General features: G+C 34.2%; 4 protein-coding genes across 5 annotated transcripts in view; 1 reads left to right on the top strand and 3 right to left on the bottom strand.

Moving 5' to 3' along the window:
• Positions 1-3,950, bottom strand: part of LOC127860914 (uncharacterized protein KIAA1958 homolog) — a 217,918-nt gene extending 213,968 nt beyond the window's left edge. The window contains exon 1 of the mRNA XM_052399227.1: positions 3,876-3,950. The gene's annotated coding sequence lies outside the window, so the exon portion shown is untranslated. The remainder of the gene's footprint in view (positions 1-3,875) is intronic.
• The window catches only part of LOC127860920 (uncharacterized), a 105,188-nt gene that overhangs the window by 15,989 nt on the left and 66,740 nt on the right, over positions 1-22,459 (bottom strand). The window lies entirely within an intron of this gene.
• LOC127860921 (uncharacterized) overlaps positions 1-22,459 on the bottom strand; it is a 100,287-nt gene that overhangs the window by 11,088 nt on the left and 66,740 nt on the right. The gene's annotated exons all lie outside the window — the stretch shown is intronic.
• Positions 1-22,459, top strand: part of LOC127860917 (uncharacterized) — an 86,537-nt gene that overhangs the window by 16,304 nt on the left and 47,774 nt on the right. The gene's annotated exons all lie outside the window — the stretch shown is intronic.

Raw genomic sequence — 22,459 nt, 5'->3', positions numbered from 1 at the left:
ACAATATCATTTTAACTTGCCCGAACATTTTGAAACATCAATTCACACCTGTGTACCTTAGTGTTAAACTGCATATTATGTCAAAGGAGCATCTCTATGACAATGTTTAACTTTATCATAATAGTGCAATATGACTATTGATAACTCAAAGTGTAATAATTGCATTGTCCTTTTTCCAGTGTCCTTCATATTAAAATCCATTAGAGTCGTTGAAAGGCGTTAAAATTATCAGAATGCAGGCCGATTATAAATATTTTTAATATAGTCAGTGTAAATGTAAAATGTTGGTAAAATATACACAGTTTGCATGCGATAACTATGTGTTACTCGATGTGCACTTTGTGTGTGTTGTATCCCTTTGACATGAAATAATACTTCTACAACACAATTAGAAACATGTCGATTGAAAACGCTTTTTATAACGTACAATATCTTGAACAATCATCCCCTGACATGCACTCGCACTTGCAAATATTTATATAGATGAACTATAATGTGAAAGATTTAATTACATTGCAAAACGTAGAGTAATGTAAGAACGATATGTTTTAAAGAAAAAACAACAAGAAACATCATATACACTGAAGTATGTTTAAATAATAAATCGAATGCTTATAGGAACATTTTTCTATAACACTATAATATTTTTAATTCAATGCATGTTGCCGATGGGCATACAATTATGCACGAAATAAAAACACATGACAAACACACACCTATAAAATGGGGGTCACCGCATTGAAGCACACAATATCAACACATAGCATCGGGGTTTAAACCCGGATTACGGAGCCTAAGCTTCATATTCGTCCCAGATTTATTCATTAAACATTTAAGTGTACATTATAACCTGATATCATCGCAAGTGTTAAACTGCAAATGTGAAAGGAGCATCTCTGTGACAACGTTTAATTGTATCAAAGTGTAATATGACTATTAATAGCTCAAAGTGTAAACAATAATTTACCTCTGACCAATGTCCTTCATATAAAAATGCATTAGGGTCTTTGAATGACGTTAGGATTATCAAGGTGCAGTATGATTATATATATGAACTTGAGGTGAAAATGTATTGTTAACTTATGTTAGTTATGTTAGTTCCGAAATACGTTTTTGTTTTCGTTCGATGCTTTAAACAAATTTAATAATTTTAAACCTCTCACATCCGAATAGCTAAAACTGGTGTTTTTCGTCACAGAAATACGTCATAAATTGCGTAATCAATTGAATGAAATTAAAAGTACGGACAGCTGGTTCTGTAAAACATTTTAGAGAAAGAACACAATAAAGATGAACAAAACAAAGTAAGATATATATTATAGACGTTAATACACGGCTGAGCCGGGCCGGGCAGTAATAATAGGACCCAGGTCGCAAACGGCTAAAGCCCTCGGGCCGTTATGCTCCCTTCGGGCCGATTATCACTGCCCGGCCCGGCTCAGCCGTGTATTATCCTCTCAGTAATTCAAGGAAGTATTGATCCAATATGTACCACTTAAAGTCCTATCAACACAACCCATCAAACACAATTGACCCTAGTGTAAATGTATACTTTACTTGTTAAACAAAAGTCAAATAAAATAAACATTCAAGCAATCATGCGTAAATGGGCCCATACGAAATACATTGCCGTTCAAAACACATGTAAATATGATTCGTTTATCGGCCAGAACTATTTTGGCATCATGAGAAACACTGATAAAAGCAAGACATTTTACCGTTACAGTTGCAACTGCGACTAAAGGCTAAACAATACCATAGTATATCTTTACATATGCTGCTACCGTTGCAACTACGACTAAACACGCCGGGTATGCGAATACTTCGTTTACGGATGGCACTTCACTTACAGAGAACAACAAACGCCACGCGCGAGAGGTGAGTTCTTCAGTTTTTTTTGTATTTATGTTCTGTTTATTTGGTTTTAAGACACAGAACATTGTTTGGGTGATTAATGGTATAGCACTTCGTATTGCGAAGAAAGAAATTCGCGGAAAAACGGTGAATTATTTAAAAAAAACGATAAAATTTCATCGATAATCAGCATGAATTAAATGATCAGTACATATTTAAACAAAATAAACATACTTGGAAATAAATCAAGAACGTGCTTACTATTCGAAATAAAAGATCAATATATCCAGTAATGTTACAACATGTTACATTTTAGTTTACTAATGTATTTGAGAAAATTCAAATGTTTTAAGAGTCGCATGCACATTTTTCATCTGCACTTCGTTTACCGATCATCTAAAAAACAATGGCACTTCGTTTCCCGACATCTAGACACTTTTTTTCCAGATATAACACACTCGTTTTTTGTGAATCAAAAATGCAGAATTCGCTGTGGAATACTGTTAAAGTAAGCAGGCAATAAATACAAATGTATGTACTTAGTACGCAAATAAAAAACGAATAACCGAAGCATGTTCTTATCCCTTTGAAATATGATTATGATTTGGTATAAATGTGAAAGATAAATGTTAAACAAATTGGATATGTCTAATGAGTAAAATCTATATGACCATATATTTTAAATTACGTTCTAAGCGGTTGATCTAAAGCATTTATCTTTATGTCCAAATGAAGGTACTAAGGCTATTTACTTTTATATTAGATAGCATGTCATGAATAATCACTCTGCTTAAACTGCCTCTCAGAGATTAATATCAGCAGCGATGCAGGTTCGAAATTATATTGGAACTTTTTGGCTCAATGCCAATAAACGAAAATAGCAATAAAAGAACGGGCGGGGTTGATTTAATCACACGATAGTGGTGTAAAAATTATGCATATCCGTCTTTGTTTTAATATAAACACAACACATGCTGCATATGAAGTTCTATCCAATATAGCACCCTAAACTTCGTTTGTGTGGGTATACTAAGTACTGACTCCATAATATGACATTTAAACATTTTATGTACGCATTCCTTTTTTTCCAGAATCAGTTGTTTTTACGATTTAATTTTAACCGTGATTCTTAAAACTCAACCAATACAGTGATTTAGGGTCAGGTGAATCGCACTTCGAGCAAACGTTAGCGTTGCGTAAAGGGAAGTGCTCCCTATAAGCAGGGCTCAAAATACAGGGAGTTTTACCATTCTCTTTTTAATTTTGTTGCTACGCATAAGTATCGTCTTGATGATGCGATTCAAATAAGCACAACCGACATAGGATTTTATGAAGAACAAATGTGTATTTGCGTCATAAAGACCCCTTCACTACCGTTATCTAGAGCCCTGCTATAAGTAAAATTAAACACGATTGTGTTGATCCGCATTATCCGTACACATTTATTTAATAATAAATATTATCTTATTTGATAATTGCAATTATAATAAACATAGTATAAATTAATAGTAATGTGATTTTTGAAAAATATATTTTAAAAATGTTTCGTATGAATAGCCATAATATAAATAAATGCATTTGAGGTAGAAGATAAAACTCAGTTATTAGAGTGCCCGCTTTGTTGAAAGTCTCCGTAATCTGAAGTGCCCTTTATCGGTAAACAAAGTGGCTGCAACTTTATGTATGCCACCTATTACAAAATGCACTATCTTTGTTTATATTTCATTGAATGCTATCAAAATTTCAGTATTTGAAGCACAGTGATTACTCTACATGCTGGAATAGCAAACAATTTCTTGCAATAATTCTAAGTAGTTTTATTTTGTTAAAATGTTTACTGTTCATCCAGTGTATGCTGTTTTCAGATCGAATTTTCTATTTTTTGGGCAAAACTGTACCATTCTTCCGTGAAATTGTGTATTCACAATACAAAAGGATACACCATTTATCAACTCGACCATGTGTCTTGTCTTAAAAACTAATCTTTAGGATATAACTTTAAATAAAACAGAGGAACTTACCTCTAGCGCGTGGCGTTTGTTGTTCTCTGTTAGTGAAGTGCCATCCGTAAACGAAGTATTCGCATACCCGGCGTGCTAAAGGCTAAACAATACCATAGTATAATTTTACATACACTGCCACCGTTGCAACTACGACAAAAGGCTAAACACTTCCATAGTATATTTTACATACGCTGTAAAGCAAATGCTGTCAATGTCAAATGAAGATTTCTGTTCACTTGTAACTATATTTCTTATTGTGTTTGAAGACACAAGACACGAGAAACCGCTACATCCACCCACATACTGTAAATGCTTACTTAAGTCATATTACTGATACAACAGATTGGAATACAAACCTTTATATTCGATTATTATGCATGTAATACATATAGAAAGTAGGTTTATTTCAATTTGATACTTGTCAAATGCCTTTATATTTGTTGTTTCTCTTTCTAGTCTGGAAAAGTTCAGTGCATGCTTTTGAGATTTATGGCAAAGTGCCGAAAATACTCAACTTCACACTTTCGTGAGCATAGCAATATGCACAATTACGGTTACTTTAAAAATTATTCAGAAGTTAACATGTTATAAATGTGAGCAATTTTGTATTTTGTATTATTTATCTTAAATGTGTTCACGATCGAGCTCTCGATTTCTAATTCTCTCGTAGGACAATTTCTATAAACACTGAACAATTAAAACGTCATTTTAGTAAAATAGTATCTTCAGATGATGATGAAGTGCCGGTGACCAGGCCACGAAACACGCACATGTCGCATGATTGGGAACCAGGGACCAATCAGCAGGGAGCTGGATGGGAACGCGCGTTCTGACGCTGTCTTCTTGCACTGGCTGTGGACGTGAATGGATGTCAGAGGAGGTAATCACGTGATAGTCAAGATGGCGACGTTCATGCCGAGGCAGGTATTCTTCGCCGTTTTATACCCCTTATTACATGTATTAATTGTTTAAATGCCGCTCACCGGCCATATCAGAAAGACATTAAATAGCGTTTATTTCGTATTGATATTCACTCTTTATCTCGATTTAACTCGCTGCGAAATTACTTAGCTGGATGACCTAATTAAAGCTCTACTAAGAAACTTTGCGGGGAGTAAAGTCGAGATATCAAGCGAATTTTAATACGAAATAATCGCTAATCACATGTTTACTGATTTGGCTGGAACGTGAGCGTCATTTAGAAATCAAACAAAAGTAATAAAGGGTTTCCCTCTTGACTATCACGTGATTACCCTCTCTGGAATGTGTTGCTCTGATGTGAGGATTTACAGAATAAGTGTGGAGCTATGTGTGTGTCAGTATGTGACTGTGTTGGTTACCCTGGGAGATTAGCTTGCGTGTTTAATTGTAGGATTAGTGACATATAGCTGACTGCAGCAGACGTGAGTTTCCCTCGAGAACGCCGATGACGATTTGTGCCATCCCGTAAGAGGTTTTGTATTAACCTTTCGTTCCATAAAGTGGTCTATGCTAGATTCTTAGGGCGTAGGGTCGTAATTGGCGCGGGCCATTATAAAGATCGGTGAGAGCGCGGGTAACATTGACCTGGAAACTTGAGAAGTTTTAATGAGGCGGAAACTTAGTTTTAGGGATTCTGATTGGCTTGATTTCTCAGAAAATTCGATGGCCGACGGGAAGGCGACCGAAGTAGCCCTCGAGCAGGCGGCTAATCAGACAGTAATAGAAATGGCCTTAAGGGCCGCTGGTGATAAAGCTGCCTTGACCATCGAGAACGTTGATCCGGCTTGAGTCTCGAGTGACGACTGGAATGGTGCGTGCGGTTAAGGAATTTCCATTGGTGACCGCCGTGAAGATGCGTCTGGTTACGGAGTTTCCGCTAGTGACCAGAAGAGTGCGTCCCATGGTTACGTATTCGCCGCGGTTGATTGCCGGAAAAGTGTATCCGGTTACGGAATCTCCGCTGGTGACCACCGGAATATCGAGTTTCCCCAGATGACCGAAGGAAGGACGATGCATCCGGATGCATAGTTACCTTGGGTGACAGCTTGTGGGGTGGAGCTCGAGGTCCTTTCAGACATGGTTCTGAAGGGTGGCGACCCTCTAGTTCTCGCCGTTGGGAGCGGTCTCAGCGGAGGAAATCAGGGAAATATCTTAGCAAATCGTTGTGGTATGGGAAAAAGCTATGCCGAGGCGCCGGTTCCACGTCAAGGATAGAATGATATGTCCAGTGATAAAGGTGAGATCACGAGCGATGCACTTGCGGCAAGAGTGTCAAACGCCCAGAGGTTTTACCGCCTCAATTTGTAAAGGGTTGGGTAGTTTTTCGGGTGTGACGGGACGATTACGGCGACGCGACTTCTTCCGAGTGGGGCGTCAACCCAACAGGAACAAGTGGATGGAGTGTAGTGCCGGTGACCAGCTCACGAAACACGCACACGTCGCATGATTGGGAACCAGCGACCAATCAGCATGGAGCTGGATGGGAACGCGCGTTCGGACGCTGTCCTCTAGCACTGGCTTTGAACGTGAATGGATGTTTTGCCCTGAGGTGAGTCTTTCTGTAAAGGTAAGCGTGGACTTATGTGTGAGTGTGTTTGTGTGTGCGCGTGTGCTTGCGTGCGTATGTGTGTGAGCCTGTGACTGTGTGTGTTGCCCTTGAGGATTAGCCTGCGTGTTTCCAATCAGGATAAGTGACACGTAGCTGACAAGAGTGGACGTGTGTTCCCCTCAGACGATTTGTGCCATCCTGACGAGGACTCAACGTGATGCCAATGTGAGATATATTAGTTGATGTCGTTTCCAGTTCTAGCTAGTTGTTGTAAGAGGAACCCACGAAAAACTAACCGGAGAAACACTACAATGACATACCAGAAAATTAATTTGAATGGGCAAATGAAAGTTCATAATTTTGTAAAATGTATATTTTCAAAGAAATTGTCGTACATTCCAATACAAGGCAATACTTAGATTCAACTGTTTTTTCTTGCTTTTGTCAAAAGTTAAAACTATACAAAACATTCTAAAGTTTAAACTATATATATTTGATACAATTCCTTTTAGATACGAAAGGCTATGAACAAGTTCCCTTAAGTTGCAAAAAGTAGTAGAGATATGAAAATATTATTAAATCAATTAATCTAATGTAATGCTGCTTTCAACAGTGTTAAATAACGCTGTTCTTAATTGATTCAATTGAATAACGTTATGATATATGAACTAGCGGTACCTTATTGAACTTTTAACCATGTAAACAAATATTTACAAAATAATCGACACAATAACCAAAAAAAGAAATGCCTATGCTCATTTCCGGTCATTTTCTTATGAAGATGACTTTGTTTGATATATTATTGATGAAATTTGGATACTACTTGCTTGAAAATTGCAACTTCAATCGGACGAAATGAATGTCTAACACAAAACCTTTCTCTGTAAACGCATACAAAACTATTTTTATTGGTAAAGTTAACTCAAAAATGCGTTCGGTTTCGTTTCAATTGTTTACTTAACCGTAGTGTTTTATAAACATGGCCACTGCAAAAGTCTCCGCTAGAAAGAGTGTTGTCCGTTTAAGCGAAAAACACACACGTATGCGACCTTAATGAGTCTTTCGACAAGACAAATAGAAATGGACATGCAAATTATCCGTTTTCTTTTGAAGATTAATAACGAAAGAGGGATGATTCCGATGCTTCGTCGCCCGCGATCGATCGATTTGATCGAAAGGATGACACGCTATTGACGTTGCTTCTGACTGACGCCAAGATCGGTTGGGATCTCTTGCACGACGGTTTCATTTCATTCACAATGTATGTGAGAGCAAGGAACGACAACTCTGCGTGGAGATGATGATAACTAAAGTACGTGAATCAGTGTTTGAGTTTAATATATATGTACTAAACTTTTTCACAGGTTGGGGTAATACATGTCTGCACAATGGGACACGTTTGCTATGTCAGTTGTATTGATGGCTGTTTTCAGATTCCTATTAAATTCGAAATGTGTCTATCAAGAGGAACATTGGAACTAGTAGATTGTAGGTTCTGCCGTGTGCGTTATTAAAGCCAAATATAATAGGATGTCGTTTGTTTGAGCCTTGTTTTGAGAAAACTGGGCTTAATGCATGTGCGTACAGGCTAATGCGGACTGCACATGCTAATCTGGGATGACACTTTACGCACATTCATTAAGCCCAGTTTTCTCAGAACGCGGCTCATATAATGTAAAAAGAAGAAAACGAGACTTAACTCGATTTCAAATTACAGCCACATACTGGTGGTGTCAATAAATGGACGCCCATATCGCAAACAGATCGACTCCCATTGTAAGCATAGACAGCCATGAAGGTCCACGTACAACCTTTACCTTTACATGTCTTCGATCATGTTGACCGCATTCTGAAACTTTACTTTATCACCTACGGGTGAGTTCCAAACTGATGACGAGTTGTGACCGGGCATATAAACCACGATATCAGATCAAATGTAAACCTCTCCCCCCCCTCCGATGTACGGCTGTGTCAACAGTCACGTTCGGTATGCCTTCTTTGTTGGCTTTTATGTAAGACATACACAAATTCGCCCTTCAACTTGATCTGCTATTCCGACATGGTCATATTATTTTAATATTTTAAGACGCATACCCAGTTTCAATTTTGAGGTTTAAACCAATATACACATACGCTTTGGTTTAAATATAATGTTGTAATAAATCGTTATTTTTTGTGATTTACTTGAAATATTGTACATTTAAAAAATAATGAATTGTATTATATATAAGCATATATATAATGTAATAATATTATACTAAATGTAATTGCAAATTGACTTTAAGAAGTATTTGATCCAATAACAACAGAAGTATAGTGCATGATTTTATAATATTATTAGCATAAGCATTTAAACGCATATATCTTTGCTTATACCTATATTAGTTGCATGTATAAACATACATTAATTAGTTTAAATCCGGTTTGGACAAAGTGCGTACAGCTTCATGATTTTAATTTAGCCATACCTTTGCTTTGGCTTACTTATCTGACATTAAAAAACACCTTTGTCGTTAAGAAACGTTTGTAAACATAGTTTAACCTCGCATCAAGACACACGGCTTCTGGAAGGATCGAAAAGGTTCATTCATTTATTGTACATGCTATTCTTTTTTTTAGGCTAAAAGTTGGAACGAAGAAAGAATGCATGTATTCAAATATTTTATATCAATTTTTTGTTTATGTGTAACACTCTTAACCGATGAATTATTTATTATTTATGTTTAAATAAGGTGATATGTTATTTAGTATATTGTAATTGTCTTGAGTACAGTTTTTTTCTTTATCCACATTGAACATTTTTTACAATGAAATGGTCAAAGTTAATGAATGTAAATCGTAAGAGTTTTCTATAGGTATCATGATCTTTTTAAACCAATAAGTATTTTTTCAGTAAAGTGCAACCGCGCGTTTGAACGGTTAGAAAAATGTCGGATCAGTGTGGGGACTTCATATTACAAACGCGCGGTTGCACTTTACTAAAAATATACTTATTTGTTTTAAAAGATCATGATACATATAGAAAACTCTCACGAATGAGCGGGCTCTCCATTTAATCCCATTAAAAATGGTGAAATATTTAAAAAGACATCATTAAAAATGTTAACTGGGTCGCACTTTATTCTCAAAACACAGATCTTAAAAAGTCACGTGGTATAGGCACCGTGTTTATCTCCTAGGATACAAAAATGCCACGAACAAGGCTACTATGGAGTTTGTAAATGAGCATAGCAATTCATTTTAAAACAGTTGGGGTGATTATCACACTAGTGGAAATATATGTCCTCATTAAAGACACATACATGTGTCTGTGAACGGTAACGTTTACAAGTTTTGTTTCATTACTTTGCAGGTATTTTGAAACAGGAATGTGTTTCGTTGGAAAGGTAAAGCTATTTGAAATACAATTTATTTTTGTTTTTAAAATAACAATAACAGTACTCTTCGCTATTGTATCATTGTTTTTGTCAATGTCACGCTTTATCAACTAGCAATTGCATTTGCGATTTTTATAATTTTGTGTATACACTCATAAGGTTCAATGCATGTTCACCCCACACGATGTGTATATGGCATTGTTATCAAAACAAGTGTGAATGGACAAGCGGTAACAGCTAATAGGCTATGAACCTTAAGTGAAATGCATTTATGAAGGTTTACATAAATAAATTAACACTTTTCTATGAGTAAAAAAAGTGTTTACATATTGTTTTGCTTTCTTGTTTCAGTTTGCTATATAAAAAAAAACAAAGATGGCATTGGCGTTGCATTGTGTAAAAAAAACAATGTCACTGATGCATAATTGGCTACCAATCTTAATATTTTTTTTAAATGTCGTTTTATTTATTGTTTAATTTGTTATTTGTTTCTTACTCTGTTAATCGTTTATGGTATTATTTTGTAGTAGGAGGCCAGATCCAAGAACAAATACAACAATTTCAAAGTATTTGCCCTGAGCTTTACATTTGTTTTCAGTTGACAACAACACGAAATTCATTAACATGGCGTAATGTTAGATACTAATAGACCTTTACATGTATATATATGCTCGTTTATGTTTTATATAACTTATTGACTACGTGTAAGTTTGGGCTATAAAAAACGGTCTCTTGAAAGAGCGGTCGAAATTTAACGATTACTTTACCGTTTACAATGGAACCTCTAAAAACTTACATTTTGCGCTTAAGGGAAATGTTTATGGAGATCGAAACTAGTTGGTTTTATTGTTTTATCCTTGTGTGTGTCAATTTTTGTATGGTAAATTGTCTTGAATCAAAAGGTATGAACACCGTTGACATATGTTTGCAACGGTCGAAGTTTCACTAAAACAATACTAATTGTGATCTTGAATACGCATTTGATAATATTAAGATTTGTTTGTACCCCTTGATTTGTGCGTTTGTCCCAAAGCATGCAGATAATTAAATAAATATGTTAGTTCGGAAAGTATTTACATATTTAAAACATAACTAATAGTTTTACTGTGATGATTATTTGCGACCGTCGCCAAATGCGGCAATATTTAGATGCTCGTAGGCCTAAATGATCCTCAGCCGTCATTCCTTCACAATTTAGCGCTAACAGAATCAATTAATTTTTTTTTTTTTTTTTTTTTTTTTTTTTTTTTTTTTTTTTTTTTTTTTTTTTTTTTTTTTTTTTTTTTTTTACCTGCAAAATTTTATTCACTCCGTAGAATATTACATACATTATGAATTTCATATAACAAAGTAGTTCATGTATAGCAATTTGGTAATTAAATTCAAACATACATTCATATACAATTATAATTGAGTTATAGTACAAGTATGTAACAACAACAACATACACTAGTTTGTTCAATACAAACTAAATTAGTGTTGAATATAAGTATGTACATATCATTTAACATAAAAAATTGCACATTAGAAAAAAAAAAAAAAAAAAAAAAAAAATTAGTATGGGTGCTGAATTGCATTATATACGCAAGCTGATAATGCAGAGTTTACAAGAACAACAAAACAAATTCATATGTATTAGTTGAATTATGTGTTATGGTTAGTTATGTCATTATATGTGATGTCAGTAAATATTTTCACAAGGGACCATATTTTTAATTCTTCATTTGATTTAATTGTGCTTTTGTAAATTTCAAAAGTTTGTTTCATTCTGTTTACAAGTCCGTACTTTGAGGGGATTCTGTTTTTTCTTTGACAATGAAAGATATACCGTTTAAGCTCTAGGCAAACTATATTTAAATCATTCATTTTTGGATTAATAATTCCAAGTACTAGATCCTGACATGTAATGGGAATATGTATGCTTGGTCTACTTCTACGAACAATATCGACAACAAATTTAATAATTTCTTGGGTATATGGACAGTTCCAGAACAAGTGAATTATATTTTCAACTTCCAAATTACAGAATGTACATAGATTATTTGTAGCAATTTTCATTTTGAACATTAGGGATTTTGTTCCCAATATTCTGTGGACTATTCTGTACTGGAGCCATCTGATATATGTTTCCTTAGTTAGATTGAAAACAAGTCCATGCACTTTTTTCCAATCAATATTTAAAAATTCTGAGTTCCATTTAGTGTTACAAGCTGGAATGTCATTGTTTTGAATTAATGTTTTATAAATATGTTTCTCTTCTTTCGGACTGGTTAATATTTTTTTTATGTAAGTTGGTAATATGGGTCCTTTAGTGTTTTTGTCAAAATTTGGCAGGTCTTCAAATTTGTCAATGTATTTCTTTATTACGTTTATTAATCCTTGGTACAATAGGAAGTTTACATTTGTTCCAAGTTGTGTATCCAAAGATTCTTTGGAAATGAAGCAGTTTCTTTCTATCATTATGTCTCTCACAAACCGAATGCCTCTTTCATATAGACATTTAATATAGATAAAGCTATTGCTAATTTTAAAATTATGATTATAAAAAAGAGGCATATCTAAAATATCATCACAATTTAATATTGGCAGCTTTTCAATATACAATATATAGTTTTTCAAAACATCAAGCCAAAATTTATTTCTCAAGTGTAAACATATTTTTTCGGCATACATTTTACCAGTATTGAATAATATTTTAAAATCTATTAACGATTTAGCCAGTGCATAACAATTTCCTTCTCCTGACACTATTCTTTTAAGCCATGTTATTTTCATGTAATTTTCAAAAGAACATATATCTATCATATTTAATCCACCTTCATTATAATCTTTAACAATTACTGTTTTTTTAATTTTGCTCGGTCCTGCCCAAATGAAGTCATAAAAGTATTGATTTATTGTTTTCATAGTGTCTACGCTTGGAGTTGGTAGTGATACAAATAGATGAATAAGTAAAGGTAGAAATAATGATTTAACAATGGTTATCTTTCCTAGAGGAGTAATATTTCTGCGATTCCAATGACTTATTGATCTTTTAATACTTTCGATTTTGTTTTCAAAATTTGTCATTACCATTTTGTCTAAATTAATATCAAACATTATTCCAAGAACCTTAAAGGTAGTAGCTCCCCATGTCAGTTTGTATTTAGTTTTTATTGATCTAGTACTATATTTCATAGAGCCTATCCAAATTAAATTAGTTTTTTCATAGTTTATGTTAAGTCCAGAGTATAATGAAAATTCATGAAGCATATCTAATGTAGAATTAAGAGATGATTCTGATCCGTCCAGAAATAAAGATGTATCATCCGCAAATTGTGATATTTTATATTGTAGGTCATTTATAGTTATACCTTTAATTTCTTTGCTTTCCCTTATTTTAATAGCAAGAATTTCTGCACAAATAATAAAAATGTAAGCGCTGATTGGGTCTCCTTGACGACATCCCCTTTCTATACAAAAAGTATCTGACAAGAATCCATTTATTTGTATGGAGGCCATGGTATTATACAAGAACATAAATATCCATTTTTGAAACATTGGTCCGAAATTAAAAAATCTAATAGTTGTTTCTATAAACTGGAAGGACAAAGTATCGAACGCTTTTTCAAAGTCGATTGTCATAAGTAACCCAGGTAAATTATTATCTTCAGCATATTTCAATATATCGTAAAGTAATCTGGTGTTTTCACCAATAAATCGACCTTTAATGAAACCTGTCTGATCTTTGGAAATTAAAATATCAAGTACTGTCTTTAATCTATTTGAAATGGAACCCGATGCTAGTTTGTAAACTACATTTAATAATGTCAATGGTCGTAAGTTTTTCAGGTAACATCTCGGTTTGTTTTCTTTTGGAACACAAGTAATAATTCCATGTTTTTGTGTTATGGACAAGGAATTTGTAATAAAAGCATAATTTAGACTTCTCACTATGAAGTGGCCTAATTTACTCCAAAAAACCTTAAAGAATTCCGCAGTGAATCCATCAGAACCTGGACTTTTATCATGTTTCATATTTTTAAGTGTTATTGATACTTCTTCAATATTCAGCAGTCCTTCTAATGAGTCAGATTGCACTTTATTTAATTTAGGTATATTAATATTACATAGATCAGCATTAATATCGTATTTTATTTCGTTGTCATTTTTATTGTATAATGTTTTATAAAATGAAACAGCTTCTTTTAAAATATCGTTTTGCTCTGTTAACTTAGCCCCGTTTTCTAATTCAATAAAAGGTATAGACTTATTTGTATAATGATTAGATTCGAGCGAGCAAAAGTATTTTGTGGGTTTTTCTCCATCTTCCATCCATTTAGCTCTAGAACGAATATGAGATCCTTTAAGTTTACTTTCCCTCACATTTTCTAATTCATTTTGTAGCTCACGGAGTTGGTCAGAATTAGTTTCAGTTAATGATTTTTGAAGTATATCAATTTTCTTAATTAGATTTGATTCATGGTTTTTGTTCTGTTTAGCTTTATATGATGAAAAAGAAATAGTTTTTCCTCTTATTTCCATAAGTAATGTTTCAAGAAATAATTGGTCATTGATGACAAACTGTATGGTGCTATTGTGAATATTTTCTATGTTTTCTATGTTGTAGATAGGTATACAGTACTGTAGTTTAATATTTTCTATCAAAGTATTAATGCAGTTTAAATAGTCAATGTCCTTTAAGAGTGAATTGTTGAATTTCCATAGCCCTTTTCCATGTGCTACATCCTCAAAAATTATTTCTAGGTCAATGATGGAATGATCTGACTTATAACATGAATCAATAGTAGATTTTCTAATTTTGGATGACAGATTATTTGAAGTAAGGAAAAAATCAAGTCTAGCCTGTTGTAATGGTGTTAACCGTCTCCATGTATATTGTTGGATAGTGCCATTTAGATATCTGAAAGTATCAATTATATTGTTATCTCTTATAATAGATTGCAGTGTATTTCTTGCATTTTTATTATTGTTAATGGATGCATAATTTTGATAATCCAAGTTTACATCTAATACACAATTAAAGTCTCCACATATTATATATTTATCAGTATTAAAATCTGTTATTTTTTTAAAGAGGTCTGTAAAAAAAGTGGGCTTCTTTTATTATTTCATTACTTAAAGTCATTTTTGCAAAAGTTCTCGGTGACGCAGCCCCTTAATAGCCCATCCTTTAATAAATGTCAAACCTTTACGTTCAATGTCGTGAAATGTGCATTACGCCTCTACAGATTCTAAATGTAATAAAACGTTGATTCAATTTCGTGTTACAAATGCGATTTTCAATTTAAAATACAGGAGCGCATGTATGACTTTAATAATCGTCCCCTTGGTGCAAAAAGGTACACCTTCTTATTTCAATATCACATAGTACCTTTTTGCACCAATGCATGTATTTTTGTTTTGTTTTATATTGTTTTCCTGATGATGAATGAAAACAAGATAAATTAAGCATAGTCTATTTTACTTTTAGTGTTAGTCGTTTCCAGTCTGATATCTTTATGAAATTTAATTTTGTTTTAGTTCTTCCATTTGCATTGATGTTTCAGATACAACTTAGTGAATAGCGATAGTCTAACATTTCATCTGCTTCATAGAGGGAACTATGATAAGCATTTTACATTTGATGTCCCATATTGTCGTTGATTGAATGAACAAACTAAATGAGTTTGAAATTAACTGAAATTAGTTTAAATTCATAAGTCCACATTGGGACAACGCCATCAATGAGTTTGTATGTTCTTCATGCGACATGTCTTTGGCAAAATAAATGATTAGTTGTATTATGAAACAAGTCAGGGCTTGAAAAGTACGCCATGTTGTCTTTTGTTGAAGAAGTATTGGCAAACAACGGCTTTAAAGTGTAAATATGTTAATTTACATAGTTTTCGAGTTAACTCAACATAGTTAAGGATTAATCCCCGACAGTGATCATAATATAACATTCATGATTTCCACCAAATAACACTCACATGTATATGTTTAACTGTTATTAAATATGATAAATATACGGTTTATGTGTCACCAACTTTATACTTTATGCTCATTATTTAATTAAACAAGTTAGTTATTTTGTTCGTTTGAGGTTCGTAATTGCAGGAAATGCCAACAAGACTTAAAGGGGCCTTTTCACGTTTGGGTAAATTGACAAAATTGAAAAAAAGTTGTTTCAGATTCGCCAATATTCGTTTTAGTTATGATATTTGTGAGGAAACAGTAAAACTGAATATTTTCCATGATCTAAAATAGCCATTATATGCAACTTTTGACGATTTATAAACCCGAAAATTAAAAAGCGTTGCAACGCGAAACGAATTAATAATTTGGAGAGTTCTGTTGTTGTCGTTATATTGTGTGAAACTACGAGGATTGCTTATATAAGGTATAAAATACTTGTAGCTTTGTATCTAGAAGGATGGCCGAGTGGTCTTAGTGGCAGATATTTTACTCCAGGGTTCAGTGGTTCGAGCCCTGCTGAGGGTTACCTTTTTTATTTTTTTATTTTTATTTTTGATTTTTTACGAGAGCTTTTTATATTCAATGTTTACAATTATCAATATAAAGCATTTAATGACAGACTTCAAAACATGCTAAAATATGTGAAAAGGCCCCTTTAATGCGCAGCGGAGTCCACTACGAATGCAGTAGCTAAAATGGAGGGCTATTTTGTAGCAAAGCGTTGCTGAATACATTACATTCTATTGTTACAATACATCTGTTAGCACAGGTCAGTAAGGTCTCTCCCCTATTTTAAAGCTTCTAAAACATTACACGATTGTTTGCATTTTTACTTAACTCGCAACGCGAAAGTTCCCATTATCTGATCAGAGCTTTATCATTGCTTTTCTAACTAACATTGCGAAAATTATCACATTGTCAGTTAATTTTGTTTTATTAGTCCAGTGCAATAAATAAAGCACCGCGTTGTATAGTAAGGTTTCTCTTCCCCTGGTGAGGCTGAAGCTTGATGTGTACATGTATTCTAATTGTGTGAACCACTGCAGAATAGAACATACACATATATCAGATTAGAACTTTTATAACCTCATACAAGACGAAGAGTATAAGCGTGTACTTTGTGATAAGCATTTTACTGTCAATCACATGCCTGCTTATTCTTCAAAACTCTGTTATATTTTCAATGAATAGTGAAGTTATTGCAATCAAAATAAACTATTAGAAAAAAGGCGTGCTTGGTCCGTTATACTCCTTAATGCTATATTCGCAAAGTGACGATGGTATATATTCCGTTCACGCAAAGCGACTTTAGTATATAGTTATTCGTCGCAAGCGACTGTTCTATGTATACTGTTCGTACCCATCATATAATAAACATATAAAAGTGATTTTGTTCACATTCGTTGATTTAAATAACGTGGATTCGTAAAAAAATAATATTCGTTTGATGGTAAGTTCTTTATATCTTTTTTCCCATAAACCCGAAACAACAGTGTCTATGAGTTTCATCGATTCTAACGCCAATTACGTCAAATTAACATGAGTCAAATGAATAACGTGTCAATTAACCGCATCGTTCGAATAATATCGTCTATATATGGCGATAACGTCTTCTCTAAAGCTTTGAGTAACATCACACAAACAGTCCAATTAGTGGTACCCACTTTGTCTTTTGTAATTTTAATAATACAGCGGTGGTATTTATTACATTTTGACACGACGCCAGTTAAGCACGTGACAAAAGCACGTACCAAACAGCGAAATCGTACGTGCTTACAATAAAGCAATATGTAACTTTCAGATATTGTGTCATTTTATTATGTCTATTCATTGGGTAAAATAATACGATATTTAATATTTCGTTTTGTTTGTTGGCGAAAATTGTAAAAGTATGGCCTTGGGATATTTGCAAACTATATCAACATTATGCCCAAGACACACTAGAACATATGAGCCATGCTCTGTGAAAAAGGGGTTTAATGCATGTGCGTAAAGTGTCGTCCCAGATTAGCCTGTGCAGTCCGCACAGGCTAAACAGGGACGACACTTTCCGCTTTTATTGTATTTTTAGTTTCAAGGAAGTCCCTCCTTACCGAAAATCAAGTTTAGGCGGAAAGTCTCATCCCTGATTAGCCTGTGCGAACTGCACAGGCTAATCTGGGATGACGATGTACGCACATGCATTAAACCCAGTTTTCTCAGAACAAGGCTCATATGTACTAAGTACTATGCCATGCAATACTCACAATACATAAACTAATCCTCATACAGATTTTACCTCTATGCGACAGGCATACATTGCGTCAAAGCAGACCGTTTTGACATATTCAGCAGCATGTTGGATTTTTCTTTTCGATTTAGATTACATTTTTGTAACAAAGGTATTTATAAAAGGCCACGAAGTATTGCCAATATGTCTTTTTTTACATTGGTAGTTTAAGTTTAAGATCGTTCTCATTACAGTATACAAACAAAATCATTTCAAAAGTATAGACAGATTAATAGACATGAAAAATACAATGCATTCATTAATCATGATTATGAAAAACTAACACGAAGAAGGGTAACGATGCTTGATAATTGGTGATAACATCGCTGCATACTGCAATAAGTTGCATCAAATGAAGCGTTCGCACAAATAATTACTGACCCTTCGGTTATATTAATCGTGAATGTCACACTTTTTTCACAACATGACAATTATCAGACCCCTAATAGATTTCCATGCCCATAGCCTTGTTGGGGTAATGACGTTGCTCTGTAACTAAGTAATCGTCGATGTCACAACCATTAGAGGTGTTTTCCCATTAGTGTGCCAGCGTAAGAACAGTTTCGCAGAACATGTGATGCGGTATATTGCACACGCCAATAATTAGTTATTGCACCCATATGACAGACCAAGTATTGCGGATTATTAGACACGACAATAACACTGTTTAATAAATTGACAAAATTTCACGTTGCGTGAAGCATGACCGTATAAATGAATGCAGTACACATATAATTTTTGAACACATGCTTATAAAATAAAGTTATTCTGATGCATTTTACTCTGCCATAAGCAGCATAAAAATCTGTCTTTTATGTACTAGTTGAAATTGTTAAGAAATCTGTGGCATATTTAAATAATCAAAAGGGTTCATTAAACTTATAAATCGTTTCATGCTAAATTAACGTTCATAAAAACATGAGACGAGAATTGAGTTGGAATACACACACAATTACTTTTAATCATAACAGCGAATATACAAATGGTATATTCCATCCCTCGATACTTGCCGTTTCAAAAGAACTCAAACGTACCGTGTGTATTTATAAACCCGCACGAATTACCAATCTTATGGTTCAATCTTCGCATGAATTACCAATCTTATGGTTCAATCTTCGCATGAATTACCAATCTTATGGTTCATTCTTCGCATAGCGATATTCAATATCAACGGGAATGTCAAACGATGACAAACATATTAGTCCCGTTCTGAGAAAACTGGGCTTAATGCATGTGCGTAAAGTGTCGTCCCAGATTAGCCTGTGAAGTCCGCACAGGCTAATCAGGGACGACACTTTCCCCCTAAATTGGATTTTTGCTAAGAAGAGACTTTATTGAAACGAAAAATATCAAAAAAGCGGAAAGTGTCGTCCCTGATAAGCCTGTGCGGACTGCACAGGCTAATCTGGGGCGACACTTTACGCACATGCATTATGCCCAGCTTTCTCAGAACAAGGCTCATATATACATTTTATATACACCCTTGCGCAGGCCTAATAATAGCAAATCTAATTGTCTGATACAATCGAGAGGCGTACCTACGTAAATGTATTACAAACATACATGTCGATAAGCGCCTCTCTACTGCCTACTGCAATAGAAAAATACTACAATATACTCCATAACTACGCCAAAAAAACTCGTGTTTTCTGAGAAATCCGCATTAGGTAGAATTAACAGAAATCATTAAGAGCTTTATGAAAAGAATTCTCTGATCGATTTCGATGTAATCATAATGTACCTTTTAAAAATCAATTCCATATTTACAAGTAGTAAGTTGTGAACATGTTTTAAATACAATTCATGTTTCATACAACAAGAAACGCGACGTTGCAAAGCGCCTAATAGCTACACTTTGGTGTGTTTCAGTAAATGTCACATTCACGTAGGGATGAGTGTTTTTAGAAGACATTTAATCTTGTATGATGATTTAAATTCTTTATATGATCTAATCGAAGTTTAAATTTTCTCTTACACACGCTGTTGCGCCGTGTTTTAATAAACCTATTTGTACTCTATTCCAGTCTGTCGACATTTAAACACATGGTTTAAAATAATAATATGCGAACTATGAACTCAACAATTGAATGAAAATATACAATTACATGTATACATGTGCCTTTATAAAAAAGGAGAAAGGCAAACAGAACTATGAAACATGTGAACGTTTAGGAACAAATCGTTTCATTTATATCGTTTTATATGACTGTAATATTTGTGGTCAATATGCGTTGTATAAACGAAAGTTGTATATCGGCGTTGCTTATAGATCATATTGTTGAGCGGTTTGTGATACATATTTTGAGATGTTTATTTTTTTCCAACACATTTTATTTCGTGATTGCATCTACATACCATATGGATAATAACAATATTTTTTTCAATCAGACATAAGAAAATGGCAACACAAATACATGTTATGCATCCAACACATATCATAAGTTATACGGTCAACAAATCAGCCGTAACAACGGATGCGGCAAATGATTGTTGTCCAGTATTTCTATGACTAATTGGACACAAAGGTGTGTTTTCACACATATTGTGATATAATCGACTCGGATTTGTCATTTGGTTTTAGACTGATAACTCATGCATTAAATTTGACTTTGATACATATTGTCTCTAATTAAATTAATCATATTGCAAGAATAAAAAACACCAATATGAACATATTTATAGAAACAGTAAAAGCAATCAAACACAATACATATTTATCCAAACAAACAGTACTTGCGTTGCATACAAATCTATAATAGTAAAAGGAAGAGTTTTCTCCTAAATAGATATACGTGTTGGCATTAATTGATTTGTGTAGGTGGAAAACGATCGTCTCTAACATCAATGACATTAAAGGGATATGGCTTGCGTCGCGTATAATTTGTTATTTGTAATTTCCTAGCCGAAGTACATCTACATTCATTTAAATAATGACGGAAGTGGCAAGCCTTACTTCAAGAATGTAAATGCCCAACGAGGACTGTAGTTCTGAAAAAAAAGCTTGAATATTAAAAGCCTCCTCAAACATAGACGAATCCATATGACGAAGCTTGGCGAAAAGGGTAAATTTATGAATTCTAGCGAATTCTTGCCGAAATTGTTTGAAAATTTGTTTCATTGTGTAATATTATCACGAAAGGTGGACGTAGAGGAGCTATTTGGTGCGAATGATTTACGAAGTTTGACGAACAGTTACTGCAATTCGCTAGAAAGCGTTAGGTCGCGTAAATAATATTCGTTCTTTCGGTTAGCGATTAGGAGCTATTAAGAGCGTAAAGATACTAATGTAAGCGCAACCTTGCGCATAATTGCGCATACCGCCGAATATTTCCGAAACGGTGTTTCTGCATCCGGGCGTTTTGATATAGACTAACCTTTTTCCGACTCGACTATGCATGTTGATTATGCATGAAGTCTTGTTCAATAAGATTTTGCGTAAATTTCGTGTCTTACTTTTACTATTACTTCCCTTTATAACGCCAATACAAAAACAACAATACTCTTTATTAATTTATTCCACTAATATGTTACACTTTATTTCAATCTCTAATTTGGCAACATATTGTTTTGCCATGGCACACACCCCGCTGGAGAGTTGACCCAGTGCTTCAGATTTTTTCTCACAATCTTGCCTTTTTTGGTTGCTGTGTTGTGGCCCCTGATATTGACATTTCTGGTATTCTCCAAGTTGCGAACTCTTCTCCATTCCCCATGAACCAGATCGCCTCTTCTGTCATCTTGGTCAACCAGTGCATTCTGCATGGTGGGGTACCGGATCCTCATCAAGTTGTGGAGAATGCAGCATGTCTTTACAATCAGCCTTACTGTGGATGGGCTGTGGTTAATCTTTGTATCTGAAATTACAGATGACCAGCATTGTTATGTGTTAAAAGTTAACGTGAACATTTCTTTTATAAATGAAATTGTGTTTTGAAAAAGGGTATTGCAGTAAAGTTCTGCTATTAAGATTACTTCGAAGATTTAAAAAAAAATGCGGTTTTTGACAATATTAACGTCCCAAATGGTTAATTTATGAAGGAAAATGGTCCGATATTAAGACCACTTCGCTATTGAGACCACTTTTTTTGCCTGGTCGTAATAGCAGAGCTTTACTGTACCTGGAATCGGTAGGCCAAAATCCCAAATGCATTTTCTAATACTCTCCTAGCCCTAGATGACCGGTAGTTCAGGATTCTTTCGTCTCTTGTCAGGACTCTTTGTCCATTGGGTTTCTGCGTGTTCTCGCTAAGGCCGAAATTGTCTTCTCCAATCAAGAAATAGGGCATGTCGACGGTGTCATTTGGAAAGGGCTGTGGGTCTGGAAATCCAATGGTTGCACCATCTAAACGAATTCTGATTCATTATAAATCTTGGCATCTCCAATTGGACCATATCATGAAAATACAAAAGAATAAGAAATTGTAAGTATACAACTGTACATTGAAAACAGAACTAAATGTATATAATT

The sequence above is a fragment of the Dreissena polymorpha genome, chromosome 15 (assembly GCF_020536995.1).
Source record: "Dreissena polymorpha isolate Duluth1 chromosome 15, UMN_Dpol_1.0, whole genome shotgun sequence".
In the NCBI taxonomy this organism is placed as follows: domain Eukaryota; kingdom Metazoa; phylum Mollusca; class Bivalvia; order Myida; family Dreissenidae; genus Dreissena; species Dreissena polymorpha.
The sequence above is the reverse complement of the archived record's forward strand: the minus strand, read 5'-3'. Positions and strand labels throughout refer to the sequence as shown.